We start from the raw sequence: 22,319 nt of genomic DNA on the forward strand, positions 1-22,319 counted from the left end.
CCACAGTATATTCTGCTTATAATCTCTCTTCTGATAAACAAGATGATTCAGACAGTACGTAACTCTTTATTGTTTCTTTATCAGAGTCGTGTCTCTGCACTCTGTCAAATACTCCTGTTTTATCATGCATTGCCTTTGGGACAAAGTCTATCATTCTATTTATTTTAAATTAAGCCACAAGGTGTGTCAGTCTCTAAGCTAAAAATTAAAACCCAAACAACCATATAAGTAATAGTAAACACTTCTTTAAGCAATTCCTCCCATTTGGTTTATATTCGGTTTATTAATTTCATAGGAGGCTAGGCTGTTCCATTTTAAATTCTTAACATATTTGAACCCAATAATGTGGACAATTAATTCAGCAATTAACAGTGTGCATTGCCTTTATTACAGAAATCAGCTCTGACCCACTCCCAGCCTCCCACCTTGGATGGGTTATTCAACTTCTCTATGCTTCAGACTCTTCAGTAGTAAAAAAGGATAGAATTATAAAGTCATCTATATGTGCGATATTAAATATTATTATATCAATATATTATAGCTCTTATTCAGAGAACAGTCTTTAAAATGTTTATCTCATCAGAAAAAGAGTAAAAATCATTTTTAAAGAAAAGAGATCTGTCATATCAACAGCAGAGAAGCTTTATTTATTATTTTATTCCTTTAATTTCAAAATATTATAAGGGTATATATGTTTTTGATTACATGGATCACTTTTGTAATGCTTCAGTCATGGCTATAAGTGTGCCCATCATCCAAATTGTGTTCCTTGACCCGTTAGGTAGGTTTTTCCCATCCCCTCCTCCTTGCTTGATTTCCACTGAGTTTTACTTCCCTCTGTGCAACATGCATGCTTATCCGTTAGTTCTTGTGGTAGTTGCTTTTCCATTCTTTAGACACTTCACTTAGGATAATGGTCTTTAGTTCCATCCAAATTGTTTCAAAAGGATGAATTAATTCATCCTTTTTTATATGTCTGAGAGTTACCATGGTATACATAGAGCACCTTTTGTTAATCTGCTCAAAAATTGATGGGACTGGGTTGATGCCACATCTTTGCAACTGGGAATTGTGCTGCAATAAACATTTGAGTTCATAGGTCTTTTTGGCAAAATGACTTCTTTTCCTTTGTGTAGATACCCAGTAATGGGATTGCTGGATCACATGGTATGTCTACTATTTTTGTTGTTTTATTTCAGAATATTACATGAGTACAAATGTTTTGGTTACATGAACTGCTTTTCACTGCTTGAGTCAAAGTTATAAGTGTGCCCATCATCCTGATACTGTACATTGTACCCATTAGGTGTGATTTCAGTGATCCCCTCATCCTCCCTCCCACCTGCATGATTTTCATTGAGTTTTACCTCCATCTGTGCATATGAGTGTTGATCGGTTAGTTCCTATTTCATAGTGAGTACATGTGTTGTTTGTTTTTTCATTTTTGCAATACTTCACTTAGAAGGATGACCTATAGTTCTCTCCAGATTGTTGCAAAAAGTATTAATTCATTTTTAATGGCTGAGTAGTACTCCATGGCATACATATACACATTTTATTAATTGATAGGTACTTGGGTTGATTCCACATCTTTTTGATTATGAATTGTGCTGCAATAAACATTCTACTGCAAGTGTCTTTTTGATTAAATGCCTTTTTTTCCTTTGGGTAAATATCTAGTCATGGGATCAAATGGTAGGTCTACTTTTACTTCTTTGAGGAAGCTCCATATTATTTTCCATAGAGGTTGCACTAGTTTGCAATATCACCAAGAGCCTATACGAGTTCTTTTCTGTCCGCATCCCCACCAGCATCCATTGTTTTGGGAATTTTTGATAAATGTCATTCTTACTGGAATAAGGTAATATTTCAATGTGATTTTAATTTGCATTTTCTGATGATTAGTGATATTGAACATTTTTTCCTATGGCTATTGGCCATTAGTCTATCTTCTTTTGAAAAACTTTTGTTCATGTCTTTTGACTACTTTTTAATGGGGTTGTTTGATTTTTTTTCTTGATGATTTGGGTTCTCTGTAGATTCTGGTTATCAGCACTGTATCATATAATAGCATGCAAATATTACCTCCAATTCTGTAAGATGTCTATTTGCTCTGTTGATTGTTTCCTTGGCTGTGCAGAAGCATTTTAATTTAATCAAGTCCCACTTATTTATTTTGGTTGTTGCTGTGATTGGCCTTGGGGTCTTCTTCATAAATTGTTTGCCTAAGCCAATATCTAGAGGAGTTTCTAACATTTTTTTTCCTAGAATTCTTATGGTTTCATGTCTTAAGTTTAAATCTGGTCATCTTCATGAATTAATTTTTGTGAGTGGTGTCAATCTTCAACATGTGGCTATCCAATTTTCCCAGCACCATTTATTGAAAAGAACTTCTTTTCCCCAGTGTATATTGTTGTCTGCTTTGCCAATGCTAAGTTGGCTGTATGCAGATGGTTTTATATCTGGGTTCTCTGTCCTGTTCCATCTTTATTTTTTTCTTTCCAGTATCATGCTGCTTTAGTTATAGTTTGAAGTTTGGTAATTTGATGCCTCCAGATTTGTTCTTTCTGTTTAAGAATAATTTGGCTATTCAGGTGCCTTCATATGCATCCAGTATAGATGGAGTGGGGATTATAAACTAGATCAAAGCAATAGGCAAAACTGGAGAGATGTTTGAGGGTGAAATTATGATGGACTGAAGGAATTTTGAATTTTAGCCTGCATGCAAAGAACATTTATGAAAGGATTTTAGTAGAGATCAATATGATAATTTTTGTCTTGATAAAAGATTTCTCAACATAAAAGGTGAAGTAGGGGAATACAAGACTGGGGCCTGGGACAGCAGTTGGAAAACCATTATAGTAGTGAAGATGAAATGTTATTAAGTTGTTTAGCACAATGCTAGGAATGAGGTCAGAGGTGAGAATGAGAAGAGAGATTTTCAGAAAATCGAATTTGTTGACCAGTTTGATGTGCAACATGTGGGGGCAAATGAACATCAGAATATGTGTGTCTACAACCTAGGAGAAATTTGTGCTAAAAGTTCAGATTTACGAAATGAATTTGGAATAGATCATGACAGTTACTTTACCAGAGAGATTAACAAACCTATCATTACGTGTAGAGAGCAGGAAAATCTCGATCCTTTCTCTATGTTTTGGATATTCATCTAATAACACATGGTCAGCAGAATAAAATTGATTGAAATAAACAATAAATAAAATTAAATAATAAATTAACTAATAGTTTGACACTCTGTTAATGAGTCAAGGGAAAACATCTGTATTATATGTTTACAGGATTATATATTTCACTTTCCCATCTCTTGGAGATTTCCCCTCACTTCCTTGCCATGGTAGCACTGTTGTATTAACACTTGTTCCATTACTTTCATTACAGTTGCCTGGTCAAGAGATATCATCTGACCTGAAGCACTTACCATGGTGCCAGGCATATTTTAAGTGTTCAATTTATTACTCTGTAGGAATTCAGGAAATTAATAAAAATATAACTACTAGTAGCCAGAGTTGGTATCACAGCCAGTTATTAGGAGGACATAAGATACATCCTCCTAATGGTAGTTATAAGGATATAGAGATTTGGCCAGAAAACATGTCATCTGTAGATCTGGAAATATAAAAAGAATTGTAGAAGAAGAGAGAGATTCCCTTCATGCTTTCTTGACACAGAAAAGAGGAAAATGGACTTGATGAAAAATTTTAGAGGAAATATGGGAATCTCAGAAAAACTTGTGTGGTACAAGTTCTGAAATTTAGCACAAAGAACCTTCCTCATCCAGAACTAATGAAAATGATTAGGATGTAAAGATTGGATTAGGATGGATGAGGATGTAAAGATTTCAGCAATGCCAAACATGCATCAAGCGCTATAGGAAGGATAAAGAAGAGTAAATCAGCGTCAGCAATAAGCTTTGTGGTAATATGTGTGCTCTAAGCAGGGACACTCCTTTGGGAATACAAGGGAGGTGGGGGAGATGGAAAGAAATAGTCAATCTTTAGATGCAAGACGTCAACTAAAATTTATTAGATATTTTCATATCTTGTACTGGACCAATAGTTGCCTCAAATAAAGTTAAAAGAAAGAAAAAATATGTTATGATATTATACCCTTCATACTCTAAAATGAAATTATATTTTATACAGAATTTAAAAATAAAAATCATCATCTTCTATGTAAAAGTAATCATGGTTACAAAATACTCCTATGGGGATTATATACTAGATACTCCAGGAGTGTATCGAGACTACGTAGACTACCATGATATAGTGCCATCACAAGTCAGCAATGGGGTGGCACAAAAAACACTGTAATTTTCATTATTATTCTAGAATCTCTACTACTTATATTTATATTAGAATGATGAAAGACCACTAGGAAACTGTGATTGTGGGTTGTAATTATCTGAAATGTATAGTTTATAAAAGTATAATTTAGTATACCTAACAAGTCATATAATTTTACTTACTAAAGGGTCTAAGAATAACAAGACTTTTTAATTATATAACTTTGACTTTTTAAGAATATACTTCCTATTTCAATGGTGACAATAATTTGTTTAAAAGTTAAAAACACAATATGGTAATCCTTTAAGCAATAAGATGTTTGTGCTCTATATAAAACAATCCATCTTTATTTATTTTTTGCCTTAATATTCTCTTAACCAATTCCAAAGCACAACTTTCATGTTAAGAAGTATGAAGAATTTCATTAGGCCTAAGATATTTTATCTCTTTATATATAAATACATAATCACATGAACATATACAATTTAGACACAGATTAAAATTCCTACCTTTTATCTTCCCCAGAATTTACAATATATAAAAGTTACACTGACCACTAACCTTAGTAATTTAAGTACTTTTATTAGTAATTTGTGGGTATTTAATAAAATTATTGTGGCACTACGTAAAGAAAAATCCACCATCATTCTAATATGGCACTAGTGAAAAAAGAAGGTGAGTTAGCTTGTTTTGTCTTGGGAAGTTAAAAGAGTAAGTTAATATATGCTGACAAAGAAAAATCAATAGCACATTGTGCACAAAAGAAGAATCAATCATCATTTCTATGGCCTCTATATTCTTAATGACATGAATTTATTGAGGAAAACATAGCTTTCAAATATGAATTGAGTTTGCCACAAAAGTCACTAAGCTCATTGAAGGAAAGCATAATCAAGGCCCTTGCATTAGAATCTTTTAGTGAGCCCCAACATTAACATAACAACCTGTACACAATGAATCAGTGTATTTGGCTGGCTTCAACAGCATTTTGAGAATCATAAATCTTATATTTCAAATGCCACAGTAATGGACATTTCCATCTGGTGTGTCTTTATACACATGTTTTAATTTTATCAGAGTTTCTCTTTGAAATAGCTCTAGTATAATACCAGACCTCTAAGATTAATTTTGCTACTTGCAAAGAAATATATGTACAATCATTTGTGCCCATTCTCTTGTTTGTTTGGTTGCTTGTTTGTTTGTTTCCAGTCATCCTTTCTCTGAAATAATTTTCCACCACTCCAGTAACACAGGTCAAAATGTTTCACTTTCTTAAAGTACACTTTAAATATTTTATCCAAAATGTAATTACCTTATTAATTAATCAATAAAAGGAATTGTGGTAATATAATTCCTGAAGTGAATGAAGCTTTGAGGAAAAGATATACATCTTCTGTGTGATTTTTATGCCTCCTGTGTCACTTTTATTTCTTGGGTAATACATAAAAGTAGAGAAATCAAGATTCCAGTGAGTCCATAATCTCATGGATCAAATTGAAGCTAATAGTTCCTTGATCCTGGCAAGTTCAGCTGTGTCTTTATAGAGATAATATCCATTTGAATGTTGAATATATATATATAAGAAACCCCCACAGAGGCTCTCTGCCTTCCAAATAATTCTTGTGACAACAAATTAAACTGAGTCAGCCCTACCACAACATCTATCTGAGACTGTCCTGATTAATAATGTGACTTAGAACTGCTTTGCTAACTCACTATCACTTCCAAGTCTCATTCTGGCTCTATTAGCAACATGGTCATCATTGCACCAGTCTAGCTTTCACCAAGGTAAATTGATTTACTGTTTCTACTTATTTGAAGAATGCTGTGCTGCCATATGGGGAACTGTTTCCATCTCAGGACAAGTCTCTTAACCTGAGATGCTTAAAAAATAAAACAAAACAAACAAACAAACAAAACAAAGATCATTTTCATGGCCACAACATACAACAAACAGTTTGGAAAGAAGATGAGGGCGTGTGGTTTTGTGCATGTACGCGCGCGCGCACACACACACACACACACACACTCACACAGAGTTACTAAGCAGAGAAAACACCTTTAATTAATAGTATGAACCATGATGTGGGAAACAGAAATCTCAACACAACTGATTTAAAGCCACATCAACCTGAGATATACAAAAGAAAAGCCCCTCCGGAACCACTCAGATACTATGGTTGTAGTGAAAAGACCAGGAAGCATAGTGAAAAGACCTTAGGAAGAACTAGACGCCCCAACATAGATAATTCTAGCTGGTGATTGCAGATTGGATTCTGGTGGCCAGAACAGTCAAAGTGAGAAAAGAATTCCCCTCTATATTTTTCTTTTTCCTAATGAGGCTTCTGCTACAAGAACAAGCTGGTATCATCTCCTGGGGGAAGGTCCTTTCCAGCTCTGCCCTCACCACGCTGGTCCCAGCACGGCTCTCTGGCTGTAACTGTGACTCCTTCTGATGAACAACTCCCTGAAAGGTCCAGTGTCCTTTCTGGCCCCCTGGCTAGAAGTTCCTACTCTAAGCCTGCTGTCAATGTACCTTAGAGCTGGAACTCCTTCCATCATTCCAGTTCTACTAGTAGATTTTTCAGTAGTATAATGCAATGATTGAAATAAAAGAAGTATCTTTGGAAACAAGAAAGCCACTTTTTATATATGCTTTTTGGGGAAAATTATTTTGCAACATTGACAGTCTATTTTTACAAAAGAGGATTACTGTAATGATTAATGCAATAATATATTGCATTCTACTTAACACATTGAAACTATTCAACATTTGGTAGTTCTTATAATTTGTATTATTGTATGAGGCCAAAGTAATTAACTTTGTATTCCTATCTAGGTTCCTTGGACAGCAAAGCCTTCCCACTATATCAGCGGTTCTTAATTCTGGTTATTAATTGACATAAAAATAATACAGCTCTTTGGTTTATACTCCAGACCTGCTAGTAAAATCTTGCATAGCAAAGTTCTACCATATTTATTTTAGAGAGCTTGAGAGGTAATTTTGAAGGACAGCCAGGGTTGAGAACAACTATTCTTAGCTATGAAATTATATGAAAGTTTAACTCTGTCTTTACAAAGCTGAAGAATTAAACACAGAATTAAATTCAGTTCTCCAGATGTGGGATAGGTAAGAATATCTCTTTTGACATCAAAATATTCTACTTATGTTAATATAGCCCATTTTGTGGATAATTAAGAATAAATTGTTTATCCTTATGAAATTTTTAAAAAATTAAGTCTCTATAATACTGAGTATGTCCTGCTGATATTTTTGTTTTATCAGAATGTTGGAATTGATATATTTGTTTTTCCTATTTTATATCCTGTTGTCAGTTCCTGGAAATACCATTCTCAAATGTATTTTCTGCCCTTTCATCAAGCATATATCATGGCCATATTTGATAAGCATTCCATTTCTTTCTTTATAAAAATTGTTAATGATCATGCTTACATCAAAATGAAGAGCAGAGTACATGGAAGGATAAAACACAGTATCTGATTACTCCTGCCAGAACCTCTCAGACCCTAAAACAACTGAAAAATTTCTTCAGAATTTAAGCATAGTTTGTATACAGAGATAAATAAAAAATTCCAAATGCTTATTTGTTAAAATATAGTGAGAAATTCTTGTAAAGGTTGACAAACGCTATTCTTCTTCAAGTAGAGGTAAAAAGATAATATAGGAATGTCCAGATAACTATATTCTAGTATAAAAAGAATTTCAAAATGCAATTAATAATATGAAGTAAATCCTGGTATGATAGATTGAAATAAGAAGACTAGACCATATCACTTGCTCATAGAAGTCACTGGAAATGCCATATAGAAGAAAGGAAACAGAAAGAGAAAACCTCAAGGAATTTTAGAGGTGTAAATCACCTTAGAGATTAGAGACCAATTACATCATTTTACAGATGAGAGAAGTGAAGAAATGCTTTTCCAAAGGTTGCATATTTAGATAGTGGAAGAATTAATAATAGAATTCATGTCCTCTGACTTCTAGTCAAATTTTTTTTCACTGCACTAAGTTGTTAAGCAAATCTCAATGGGTCTATGACTATAAGCAACTCAGAAGATTTAAATTTATAACCAAGTTTTCATTTGCTAATGTTTGGCAATGTCCTCATATATGGTATACCTGTATCATTTATAATCTAGTTTCATTTAAATTACTATGATAGAGATACCCAGAATTATGGAGAAACTTTTGTATGTTATTATATTTTCAAATACGTTAGCAAGAAACTATGATTAGAATAGGACCAATCCTCTTAATCTTTCACTTGAATAAAATTTAAGAACCTACCTTACTGATTTGCTCTATAAGCAGATGCAATTTAGAGAGTGTTTTTTGAAAAGCCTCTTTGCAGTAAGATTACCATAAATACCTTTGTGTGAGAATATGAGTATGGTATAGCATTGAAATATAAATCAATTATTCTCGACCTAACACTAGCCAGAAGCTGTACTGCTAATTAACAAGCTGAACTCCAGGATCCCCTTGCTCCTGCTCATTAAAGAGTTCATCACAAATGTTAAAAAAATCTCAAGATAGCCAAACTCCAGAGCATTACTATTTAGAGAAGGAGGCAGATGTCCATCTGGTTGAGATTATTAAGAATTCAAGTCTGAAAAGAAATGAAGAAAATGTTCCTGGGAAGATAAATCATCACATGCATCCACAGAAGGGCTGCACTGACTATAAGCAGAAGGGTATCCTAGTGTCATAAAATAAGCTAGTGCAATAAGCTAATGATCACTTAGACAGATCAGCTATGATTCCCCAAATAACTGAGTGGTGCAACTGTCAACAGCTACATATCTTAACACAAGTGAGGTTGCTAGCTAAAGAAGGACAAATCAAAGTTCATTGTCTTCTCCTAGTGTCTTGAAGCTACTGTATTTATCTCTAATTTCTCAGAGAAGATCATGAAACATTTTGTTTTATACAGAGAACTACATTCAAACAAGTAAATAAACAATGAAAAAAATTCATAATCTGTAAGGAGAAGCCAGACCATTGCTCCTAAAAAGGAGGCATTCTGGTTTTCTTAGTGTTAAGCTTATTGGGCAGCTGAGATGTAGGTTAGGGCTATTCTCAAGGCCAAGTATTTGTTCATATGTCCATTGCAGGTCTTCTAAGGAAAGAGTCAGCATCTTATTTCAGGTGGGGATACTGCCCGACACAGGTGAGGACACAATCAATATAGGCCTAGAGGAATAAGGGTGCCACTGTTCATTCACTGGAAGAGGGTAGGTGGACAGACGAGGGAAGTCACTGATTTTTTCTGCTCTCTACAATTATATTTTCTCATAGTTTACTACAAATATTACTCAGAAACCTCCCAAGTTAGACTTCTCATTGATGTTCTTTTGCTCATGTCTGTTTCTCGTCACTTACTTTTAACACTCACCCTTCCTCTTGTCTACTTGAATTCTACCCATTATTCAAAAGTTCATTTCAAAGTGTATCTTCTCCTCAAATTCACTCTGAACCTGATGATCCATATTTCTCTCTCTGTTCAAGTTACAAGACAATTTCAAAATGTGTATCATTTGGCCCTTGTATTTTTTATGGTACATTTATGCATGGGTCATTATTTTCCAATCAGATTGTATGATTTGTGACCTTAGGAGCCATATTACATACTGAGTTTTTTACGCCAGTGTGGTTATATTAATATTTTACAAGGGAAGGAAATATCTCTACATAAGTTCATTGAACTTTTGTGAGCTGGCCTAGAATCTAAACTACTCTGGCTAAGCCATTCTTTCAGACAAAACCATTCTCAACTCCAAATATTACTTACTATACAAATGAATTTAGGAAACACAGTGAATATGTAGACTAAAAGTTGTATGTATTTTTCAATTGATAAAAACAAGTTGAAAATCTGAAATTCACATGCTATGTTATTTAAAAGGTTAAAATTAAACAGAAACCCAAACTTTTCTTGTTTATTCTAGCTCCATTTGTCCTGCAAATATACAAGTAGCATTAGGATCAAGAATTTTGAAAATTCATTCCTTGGGCAAAGTGACTGTAGTCTATCCTAACACATATAATATGCAATACTACCTCACTTAGAAAAAAACACAATATACATTTTGCAGCTTTTCATTCAAGGGAAAAATGAACATGCCAATTATATGAAGACCATAATATTTAAAAAATATAACTTCCATGCAGGTCCAATATAAAATACTATAGCTTTGATTTTAACTTTGGCAACATATCTCTATTTTCTTCCAAAAAATAATGACTTTTCCCTATCTAGTATATTAATCGCATCCCAATTTTGTTGTTTTAAGCCACATGCAGTATAGAACTAGCTACCTATTGTCACCCCAATTTAAGTACTGTTTTAATCCAAAGGTACATATCATTCAATAAAAATAGAAATTGTCAAAATTAAGTAAGAAAACTGCAATGGCTGGCATAGTGCTTCAGTAGCAAGGCACGTTTACTATAATTATCCAAGCATTGGGGAAAATTATGGATTGGTTGAGTGCACTCCAACTCCTACTTGGCAATCTAATACTACAAATTATACCATTAAGCAAAAGAAGTCTTTAATACATTAACAGCATTCAATCTAAAGTGCCTCACAGAGAAAATGCCATAGAACACTGCAATTATCCAAAACGTGGATGCAACACTCCTAGATGTTGAGTATTTATAAATGTGAACCTGTTAAGTCTGTCTTAAATAATCAGGAATTGTTATAATAAACATATCCATGTCACTATAGTTTAGAGAAATATAATTGATGAATCATAATTTTTGCAACACCATAAAGACCCTCTAATGGAATGTGACCAAATCCTATCCTTCTTTATCTGGAAAGCCTCCAAAATTCTGTAAATGTTATGATAAAACTTTAATGTATCTCCTTTAAAACAAGGGTCTCTTTGTTTCTCATTTGTCCTTTCTCAGTATAAAAATTGATTTGAAAATTTCCTAAATGATGTTTTATGCAGGATGATCACACCACTTGTCCCCAAAATTGGAGATGCTGCTCCCAATAATTCTTTAGTTTAAAAAAAGTCTAGATGTCTACACTCAGTGTCTCTGACCTTCACTGCTTATTCATTCCATGCCCTGCTCACTCCAGCTACCCCACCAATACCACCAATAGAGTTTTCTCAGAGCAGCAACATGTATTACCAAGCTGATGGGCTCTTTCTTATGTTGAGTTTACTTGACTACTTAGCACTAAGTAACAGTTAGCAATGCCCTTGAAAACCTTGAAAGCCTACTCTTTTAGAGGATTTGGATTTTCTTATTCTCCTACTCTGGATACTCTTCCTCAGCCAGACTTCTATATCTATGTATTCAGAATTCTATTTGTGGCCATTCTTTACACTGTCAACCACTTCCCACTGTAATAAAACGTACACAAATCTATCTTATTCATTAGTATGTACCCCATGCCTACAATAATTTTTATTCCATAAAAGATTCTCAATATGTACATATAGTGATTGGTTTAATCCATCCCAAGGATTTAAAGATTATCTTTATTTTGATGCCCCCAAAATGCATATTGCAAGACCTGATATTTCTCTGAGCTGCAGGCTTACAAATGCATGCATCTCTTTACTTGATTTATCCCTTAAAAATTATAGACTTTTACACTTAACAAATATAAACATGGTTAATTTGTAACTTGAACTTGCAAAAATTCATGCTTTGGCACATAGAGTCTTTTTATTGAGGTAAAAAATACATATATAATTTATCATCTTTGCCATTTTAAGTGTATAGTTCAGTGGTAATAAGTACATTTGTATTCTTTTTTCCTTTCTTCTTTCCCCTGACTACTATGTGGCCTCTAACAACCACCAGTCTACTTTCCATCTTCATGAGATCCACTTTTTTAGCTTCCACAACTGAATGAGAAAATGCGATATTTGTCTTTCTGTACTTGGCTTACTTCACTTAAGACAATGATCTCCAGTTCCATCCATATTGCTGCAAGTGAAAGGACTTCATTCTATGAATGGACTTCTTCATTTAATGAAAGGACTTCATTGCTGCAAGTGACAGGACTTCATTGATATGCATGCAGATATTTTAGCTAGGTCTAATCTTACAGTGGGCACACTTCAGTTCAAGGATAAAAAGCCAAAGCAAAAATAACAGAGGGCATTCTAAGATGGTGACTTGAGTAAGCCTGTCCTGGCCCACCTTAACTCAAACTCTCCTACATGCTTCTCCTCAGTCACGATCACTGGCTGTGAGCAGCAGACAGCCAAGCCCACAAGGATGGAAATGAGGTTCAAGCTCTGTGGAATCCAGAGTGAGAGAAAGATGGTAGAGCAATTTCTCCCTTGGGAGTCAGACTGGAGCTTTTTAGATGGGGTAGGACCTGTGGACCTTCCCTTCCCTCACTCTCTCCCAGTGAAAGGGGAATGTTCCTCTCTTACCTGTGCTTCACCTTCCTGCTCCTCAAAGAGCTGACCAGGGGCTAAAGAAAGTGGCTTGAATCTTCTCTACTTGTAAGTTTAGGAGAATGTGAGGAGACCAGGGAGCAGCTTCTATATGGCAACTCCCAAGGAGGCTGACAGGCTCCTCTTGCTGCATGTACAGCCCACCACAAGAACAGAGAGTTCAGCCCCCCCAGGACTGCTGAGCTGGCACACCCCAGAAGCTAGAGCTGAGCCAACATGAGCAAAGTTAACATACCAAAGTAGGGGCAGAGAGCAGGGAGGAAAAGAAGCAGCCATGGACTCAGAAAAAGCTCTCATATGGCTTTTTCAGGACAAAACCTGAAAAGAAACAGCAAGAATGTAAGAAGATTCAAAACCAGCACAAGTATAGAATTTTTGGAATTAAAAAAAAAAAGCATGCTTTTTCAAATAAAATCAGTGTCTTAATTGGTTTATTGGAAAAGTATGATATCAAAAACTAAAGTGACACAGAGAAACTATAAAAGCAAAGAAAGTCCCTGAGCCACAGGAGAACCTGAATTGCAGATAGGTTCCACACATTCAGGCAGGACTGATGAGAAAAGATACACATCAAGGCATAACCTAGTAAAGGTAGGAGAAACATCCCAGGCCGAAAGAACTACTTTAAATAATTTTTTTTTAAAGACTGTCATTGAGCTCTCACCTGCAACATACTGTAGAAACTTACAAGATGGCAGAATAATATATGTAGATTACTGAGGGAAAAAATGTCCAAACTAAGAATCCTATATTCATCCAAGATAGCATTTACCTGTCAGGGAAATGCGGCTCTCCAAAGACATAAAGAATATATCACTTACATGTTCCTACTGAGGAAAATATTCAAGAAAAATACTGTTTTCAGACAGAATGGAATTCTTAAAGTGGGAAAAAAGAATATTAATAGTAGTGATCAATCAACTTAGATTAGATGGATAAAATAGATAAGGATATGGTTTCATAATCTGTGTATGTGATTTACAAATATCAGTAAGGATTCTTGAATAGAGAGGCTACTTTACAGGAAAAAGTTAATGACAATCTAGAACAAAATTTTAAGGTGTCTCAGCAAAATCTATTGCTAGAGGCAGGCAGAGAAGGGAGAAGTGAATGTATTCTGGAGATTTAATGGAAAGAAGCAGCATGAAAATTGGATCTATTGGTAGGGGAAGGGCATTATGTTACTATACTGTAAACTATGTGTTTGAGTATAAGCACTTGGAAAAAGAATGTAATTAGAAATTAAATGGAAAATTACACTAAAACTTCCAAAATGACAACAGGGATGAAAGGAACAAATAACAATTTTATTGATACAACAAAAGTTAGGTAAAAGAAAAAAAGACAAACAACAACAAAAATATATGATAAACACTGAAACAAAGTAAGAAATAAAACTTGTTTTATTTATTATTTATTACATTATATTGAATATGGACTAAAATTTTTCATTAAAACCAAACATATTCATATTGGCATAAAAAGACATAACATAACTATATGCCATTTGCAACTAGTACCTTTAAAACAGGTAATAAAGGACATTGAAAAAGTGGTTGAACAAATAGAAATTTAATCAGACAAATAAAAAGTAAGATAGAAAAATGCTAATAATAGAAAATGTTCAACACGATATGGAATAAAAAGGCAATGTACAAACACACACACACACACACACACACACACACACACACACATTTATACAAAGGCATAGAGAGAGCATGAACCATTCCATAAAATATGAGTAGTTTAAGGCAATTAGTGCTATGCAGTGTGAAGTCAAAAGTAAGGGTATATGACATTGACAAACTTGTATACCTCTCTTACCCTTCCTTGGTTCATGGGATTCAGTCCTATATATTATTGTCTATGGGATCAGAGACATACTAGCAACAATGTTAGCTTACAAACCCAAGTCATATGTTATAAATAGCCACTTGGTATCAAAGCATGAAAATCTGAAGAAAAGAAAATTCTGAGATTTTTGACTATGCCACACTGAAATTTTTTCCAGGTTCAAACTGTTTATTTTTGACATACCACATTAACATGAGATAAAGTATTACCTAATTTACATTCTAATGTACTTTTGGCAGAATAAACTACATTTCAAATAGCCAAAAAATTGCTAAGTATAGAATACTGGATGACTATCAAAATGCAAAGATTTTCAGTAATGTTAACTCAGCCATATTAAACATATTGTAGAGTTTGTATCTATCATTTAAGTACTACTTAGAGTTTATATTAACAAGGTAGTATTTAAATGGTTGTAGAAATTTAAGAAACAGACTCTTAAACTTTAAAACAAATAAAATACATAGATTATATAAGAGTATTAACATTTACCTTTTTTCAAAAAAAGGTAATGTTTTAAAGATGAATGAGAATTATAAAATTAGATATTCCTAATAGGTATTCCTAATTAAAATTAGGTATTCCTAATTAGGTATTCCTAATAGCAGCATTTAAAGGGATTCTCATTCTTAATAGATTACCCAGAATTTGTAAATTGCCTAACCAAAAGTTTAAGCCAAAAATTTTTAAACAAATATTAGGAAGATTTACTTTTCTCAGTAGTCATTTAGCTCCAAATTCCAAATATGACTTTATAACAGAAAGTGCTTACTGACCTCAATGCCTCCTGTTCCTTAAAAATAGAACAGATTTTAAGTTGCAATTATAATTAATATAAGATAAAATATATTTCTTTTTAAAATTTTTTAAATTATTTATTTATTTATTTTTATTTTTTATTTCAGCATATTACAGAGGACAAATGTTCAGGTTACATACATTGCCCTGGTCCACCCAAGTCAGAGCTTTAAGCATGTCCATCCCCCAGATGGTGCACACCCATTAGGTGTGTGTATACTCATCCCCTCCTCCCCTCTTCCATCTACCCGACACCCAATGAATGTTATTACTATATATGCACTTAAGTGTTGATCAGTTAATACCAATTTGATGGTGAGTACATGTGGTGCTTGTTTTTCCATTATTGGGGTGCTTCACTTAGTAGAAGGGGTTCCAGCTCTATCCAGAATATTACAAGAGGTGCTAGCTCACCATTTTTCTTTTGTGGCTGAGTACAACTCCCTCGTATACATATACCACATTTTATTAATTCACTCATGTATTGATGAGCACTTGGGTTGATTCCACATCTTTTCAATTGTGAATTGTGATGCTATAAACATTCTAGTGCATATGTCTTTTTAATAGAATGTCTTTTACTTCTTTGGGTGGATGCCCAGTAATTAGATTGCTGTATCAAATGGTAGCTCTTTGAGGTATCTCCATACTACTTTCCACAGAAGTTGTGCCAGTTTGTAGTCCCACCAGCAGGGTAAGAGTGCTTCTATCTCTCCACATCCATGCCATTTACTCACCTGAGTAAGTGATATCTAATTGTGGTTTTGATTTGCATTTCCCTGATGATTAAAGATGCTGAGCACTTTTTCACGTTTCTTGGCAATTAGTTTATCTTCTTTTGAAAAGTTTGTGTTCATGTCCTTTGCCCACTTTTTTGATAGGGTTGTTTGATTTTTTTCTTGCTGATTTTCCTGAGCTTTATATAGATTCTAGTTATCAGACCTTTATTAGATGTGTAACATGCAAATATTTTTGCCCATTCTGTAGGTTGTCTATTTGCTCTCATGGTAGTTTCCTTGGCTGTGTAGAATCTTTTTAATTTTATCAGGTCCCATTTATTTATTTTTGTTGTTTCTGTGATTGGCTTTGGGGCCAACCTGAGCTGATCAGCAGGCACCATATGGCTTCATTCTCCCCTTCCCCTTTCCTACCCTCGGCTGCAGAAAGAGACATTTTAGTCACCACCCAAAGGCATCGATAGGGAATGGGACCTTTCCTTTTGGGGCCTTACAGTGAACTGAAGAGTACTCCAACTGTGAGCTCCCTACCTGCCAGCTCTCCTAGGTGTTGCTTGCCTAGTGACTCCAGTGGAGGAGGGTGAATCCTAAGGTGGAGAGACATTGATCCAGCTTGGGCACCCTGTGGGTGATTTGAGACTGCCACTCTTTTCTCTGACAGGGTCAGGGATTGATCTCCAGGGCTGGAGGACAGGCTTCCAGACCAGATCTCCTATACACCGAGGTCTCAATTGCATTGCCTGGAGGCACAGAAGGGATATTTGTGAATGAGCCTACTGAAGAGTGTGTGCCTTCAGGAGCAACCCTCCTATAGGATGACTGTGGTCCCAGTTCAGGTTGTGATCCTGGGCAGGGAACCTCTAACCCACATCAGATCCAGAGAAGATCCACTGGCTTGAGGTTTTGACTGCTGGCAGAGGACTGGGAGAAACTGCAGAATAGCAGAGGTTGGAAAAGAGCAAGGCCTGCATGAGACTGCAGGTTTCAGACAGTTCCATCCCTATACACAAATTTTTTTCCTGAGTAGGGCCATTTGCCCCTGCCTGGCAGCTTTGCCTAGAAGCAGAGAACAGACCTTTGGCCCTTGCTAACAGCATTTGTGGAGCTTGAAGATAGGCTCACCCAACACAGCTCTGCCCAGACTCACTCCCCATCTTCCCCCACTGAGAATAAGCTCACATCTGGAAGTCCCAGGGCCCCACCCACCACTTGAGGTACTAGAGTGCCTCTCCAAAGGAACAAGAGCTGTTTACAAAACTCAAAAATAATAGTGCAGCTTGATCCTCCCAGCAAAGGCCACCTACTGACAGGGAAGTCAATTTGCACACCCCTTTACTGCATCTACTGACTCATCATACAGGGTGTGGTTGAGTCTCAGCCACAAATACCACCTACTGGCTCGGAGACTAAACAGAGCCTGTTTCCAAAGGAAAATCTAAAGGTAAGCAGCAAGGCCTGATCCAGATGGGAAGGGATCAGCAAAAGAATTCTGAAAATATGAAGACTCAAACAGAAAGCACACCCCCAAAGCAGAAAAACAGTCCTCTAGCAATGGTTATCAACTAAATTCAGATCACTAAAATGACAGAAGAATTTTCAACATGGATTATAAGAAAACTCAATGATATGTAAGAGAAAATGGATACCCAACACAAAGAAACCACACATACACACAAAAAAAATCCAGGACTTGGAAGAAAAATTCACTAAAGAAATCGAAATACCACCATTTGAGCACCATAGTTTTAATCAGTCAGTATCAATTTGATGGGGAGTAGATGTGGGAAAAGCCAAAGATATATAATGTAACCAAAAGGTCAAAAAAGGAAAAAAAAAAAACTTTTATCGTGTGACAGGCAGATGGGAGGGAGAAGGAGGGGAAGGATATATACTTACAAAATAGGTGCGATGTACACCACCTGGGGGTTAGACACGCTTGATGTTTTGACAAGGCAGGGGGTGGGGGGGGAGGAATGGTAGGGGCAATATATGTAACCCTAACAATATTTGTACCCCCATAAAATGATAAAATAAAAGGAAAAAATAAAAATAATAAAATAAAATAAAATATACTAACATTACCTAAATAATGAAGTACCTTATATCACAGAAAAAAGTTATTTAACAAATAAAAAGAGAGTATAATCAAGACACACACACAAAAAGAAATTGAAATACTAAAGAAAAATCAAATAGAACTTCTTGAAATGAAGAATTTATTAAGGAATTACAAAACACAGTGGAAAGCCTCAAGAACAGAGTCGATCAAACAGAAGAAAGAGTCTCAGGGATTAAAGGTAACACCTTTCAATTAAATAAATCAGTTGCAGAGATAAAGCAGAGAAATAAGAGAAAAGAGCAAAATCTACAAGAAAGGTGGAATTATGTAAAGAGGCCTAATATGAAATAAAATATATATCTATATAAAATTAAAAAAAAATAAATCTTAAAATTCAAGTTGTTAACATGCAAGCAAACATTGTCCATCCGATAAGGGACTGATAACTAGAATATACTTAGAACTCATGAAAATCAGCAAGAAAAAATCAAATAACCCTATTAAAAAGTGGGCAAAGGACTTTAACAGAAACTTTTCTAAAGAAGACAGAAGAATGGCCAACAAACATGAAAAAATGCTCAACATTTCTAATCATCGGGGAAATGCAAATCAAAACCACAATGAAATATCACTTAACTCCAGGGAGAATGGCCTTTATCAAAAAGTCTCCAAACAATAAATGCTGGCGTGGATGCGGAGAGAGAGGAACACTCCTACACTGCTGGCGGGACTGCAAACTAGTTCAACCTCTGTGGAAAGCAATATGGAGATACCTTAAAGCGATACAAGTGAATCTACCATTTGATCCAGCAATCCCATTGCTGGGCATCTACCCAAAAGATCCAATGACACTCTATAAAAAAGACACCTGCACTCGAATGTTTATAGCAGCACAATTCATAATTGCAAGGTTGTGGAAGCAGCCCAAGTGCCCATCAATCCAAGAATGGATTAATAAAATGTGGTATATGTATACCATGGAGTACTATTCAGCTCTAAGAAACAATGGTGATATAGCACATCTTATATTTTCCTGGTTAGAGCTGGAACCCATACTATTAAGTGAAGTTTCCTAAGAAGGGAAAAACAAGCACCACATATACTCACCAGCAAATTGGTATTAACTGAGCAGCACCTAAGTGGACACATAGGTACTACAGTAATAGGGTATTGGGCAGGTGGGAGGGGGGAGGGGGGCGAGTATATACATATATAATGAGTGAGATGTGCACCATCTGGGGGATGGTCATGCTGGAAACTCAGACTTGTGGGGGGCGGGGAATGGGCATTTATTGAAACCTTAAAATCTGTACCCCCATAATATGCTGAAATTAAAAAAAAAGAAAAGAAAAAAAAGAAAAGTTGACCTCAACTTACTTCGAAAGAATCAAAATTTTCTTCAGGGGGAACTTGCATTTACAATGCTCAACCAATTACCATGAGTGGTAATCAACTCATAGTTTCTTCAAGAAGTAACCAGTATACAAAACCTGAATTCATTTATTTCCTCCCCTGCACTCCATTTCAGGCTGTTTTCAGTTCCTACATGCAAGGTGGCTCTATGATTTTACTAACTTTCTACCTAAGACCTTCTCCTTCAGAAACTTAGATATTTAGCTGGATCAAGGTACAGAGAAAAGTGAAAGAGGGGAGGAGAGGTAGTAAGTAACTATAAAGAATATGGATCAGGATATAGGACTGGAAAGGTTTGGAATTCATCAGCAATAAGTAGCCTTGATGGCTATTTAAGGATTATAGAAACCAGAAAGATTCCACAGAGTGAGAGAAGAAAAGAAGGAAAGATGAAATATTATGGAGTATTAGTATTTAAGGGGCAGGAAGATGAAGGGATACCAAAAAAAATTTAGGGAGAAAGATGGCAGATAACTTTGTCATAAGCATCAAAGAAATAAAGAGAATCACAGGAGACAAATGGTTCATGCTATCAAAAGCTGCAGTGGGATCAAATAAGATATCTTTAAAATACATTGAATTTGACATTTAAGGATTAAGCAAAGCCCTGGGGAACATAATTTCAGGCAGAAGCCTGATTGGTAGAAAGTAGAGATGAGTGAGATTTTGAAGTGAAAGAGATAGGAGTGTCCTACATGGGAAAGAAGTTTGTGGAAAGATTTTCTTCATAAAGATGGGAGAAATCTGATCATGTGTACATGCTGAAATTAAATAGATGATAATGAAGGTATAGCTGAAGAAGACACTTATAAAGAAGAGATTATTGATCAAAGTAGTATTAAATATTAAAGAAGATAAAATTTAAAAGACAGGGAAAATTTAGCCACTGAGAGAAGAGGGAAGGAACTACGTTTTATCTTGAGTGAAGAAAGCATGTGAGAGTAAGTCTGAGGAGACCATCCTCCTAAATAGTGTGTTGACTCCATCTACTTTCTATCCATCTCCCTCAATTAAGCTGCCACCATCTCTCTTCTCATCTGCAGCAACAGAATCTTAATTTATCTATAAGATTTCATTCTTACCCAACTGTCATTCCATTCTTCACAGGGAAGTATGCAAATTGGCTCATGTCACTTCTGATTTAACCCAGAGTCAGCTTCCCATTACATTGAAAATTATATCAGATGTCTACCAGTGCCTTTAGACTTCACAATGAGAATGGATCATGAACTATATTTCCATCACACTTACCATCATTGTTCCCTTTGCTGACTACAGTTCAATCAAATTGGCTTTCTTCAGTTTCTTGAACACAACTACTTCTTTTCATAGGTAAGGCCTCTGTAGATGCTGTTTCTTATACCTGAAAAACTCGTTTTGGCACTCTACACATAGCTGGTTCCTTGTCACTTTTTAGATCTCAACACAAAAATCAGTTCCACAGAGACTTCAGTGACAAACCAATATAAATAGACCCCCTTCCGTCAATGCATTCTTCCTAATATTTTACATTATTTATCTATTTGCCTATTTATTATGTGTTTCCTCAACCAAATTATAAGCTTTGTAATGAGAAATATTATAGTATTACATAGATTCTCAATATTTGTTATATGTATGATAAACGGAATATATATACACACATATATGTATGCCACAAATATATGTGTGGTATATGTGTGCGTGTATGTGTGTGTACATATAAATAAGGTAGAATTAATACCAAGTGATATCAAGTGAGGTAGAATTGAGGTGACAAGAGCTAAAGTTCTGCATTTCTTTGTGAAGTAAAATCAAATACAATTACTTTTTCTAGAGACTCTTAAAAATATTTTTCAATTTTGTTAGGGGACAAATAAATGATATCCTAAAGTTTCTGCAGAGGAAGGTAAGATATAAAGAATGAATAAGATTTAGCTGCACATGAAGTGGGGTGGGGAAGGACTTATTTAAACATAGAGAAAGAGTGATCTGATATATGTCTCCCACAGTAGTATATATCTCCCAGTGGAGTAGCTGATTTTATTTTCATTGTTGCTGTTGTTGTTTTATTTGTTTGTTTGATTTTTATTTAAGATTTTCAGTCAGTCACAAGAGGAAACAAAATAAATAAGGGGCAGCATATCCACTTTGCTTTAAAAAATTAAACAAATATAACAAGAGCTACATTCAATCAATAATTTGCTACCCTGTTCCTTTAACCCCTCAGAAGCAACTACTTAAAAAACATTAAAAATGTTTTAGTCTTTTTGGTGATCGTCCATTACTCTAATATGATTTGATCCTTATTTCTTGATCTACCAACTTTAGAAGTTCTGTCTTGACTTCTGTCTACTCATTCATCCCCCTTTCAAGTAAAGTTGTAGCATTATTCTAATTTTATTTCTCTACTGATCTGTGCAATCAAAAATGATGGACTTAAATCTTCATTCCTTGTGCCATTAAACTCAGGAAGAATCTTGTGATCCCACCTTTATAAAAAAACAAGACAATAACTGGCACCATTCCTGCCTCCTTTTGCTGACCAATCTCTATCCATTATACTTTTACCTTTACATGGCCAAATCAAAGGTAATAACATTTACATTCTGTCCAGTAATCAAAAGAATGGTTTTCTCACCTTGTCAATAGCTTGACCTTAAAATGTGAAAATCAATGTAGTGAGCATATATTTCATAAATAACTCAGCATCTA

Source organism: Microcebus murinus, chromosome 5 (genome assembly GCF_040939455.1).
Source record: "Microcebus murinus isolate Inina chromosome 5, M.murinus_Inina_mat1.0, whole genome shotgun sequence".
NCBI lineage: Eukaryota > Metazoa > Chordata > Mammalia > Primates > Cheirogaleidae > Microcebus > Microcebus murinus.